The sequence below is a fragment of the Fulmarus glacialis genome, unplaced genomic scaffold (assembly GCF_000690835.1).
Source record: "Fulmarus glacialis isolate BGI_N327 unplaced genomic scaffold, ASM69083v1 scaffold23105, whole genome shotgun sequence".
Taxonomy (NCBI): domain Eukaryota; kingdom Metazoa; phylum Chordata; class Aves; order Procellariiformes; family Procellariidae; genus Fulmarus; species Fulmarus glacialis.
This window is the reverse complement of record NW_009212638.1, coordinates 2,205-2,435: the sequence shown is the minus strand read 5'-3', so window position 1 is coordinate 2,435 and position 231 is coordinate 2,205. Positions and strand designations below refer to the sequence as shown.

Here is a 231-nt window from a genome sequence, read left to right as displayed (position 1 = left end):
CTGCCGGCATCTCTCGTGAACCCCCCCGGGCTGCGCCGGCCCTGCTCAAGCGACATCCTCCGGTTCATCCTATTAATAGCAGTGCCCTCCGGGAGCCGCACCACTGGCTATAATAATAAAGCATATGATGTTTATTTCTGGACATAATGTTCCTCCTTTTGCAGCAGGCAGAGGCTGAGGCATGCCGCGTTGCCAAGGTTTTACCGGCCCCGGACTCTCCGTGCCACGGCA

The 231-nt window shown here is 57.6% G+C and overlaps 1 protein-coding gene across 1 annotated transcript in view; it reads right to left on the bottom strand.

Annotated features, from left to right (window-relative positions):
• The window catches only part of LOC104076922 (adenylate cyclase type 3-like), a gene marked incomplete at its 3' end in the record, with an annotated part of 8,519 nt that overhangs the window by 6,166 nt on the left and 2,122 nt on the right, over positions 1–231 (bottom strand). The gene's annotated exons all lie outside the window — the stretch shown is intronic.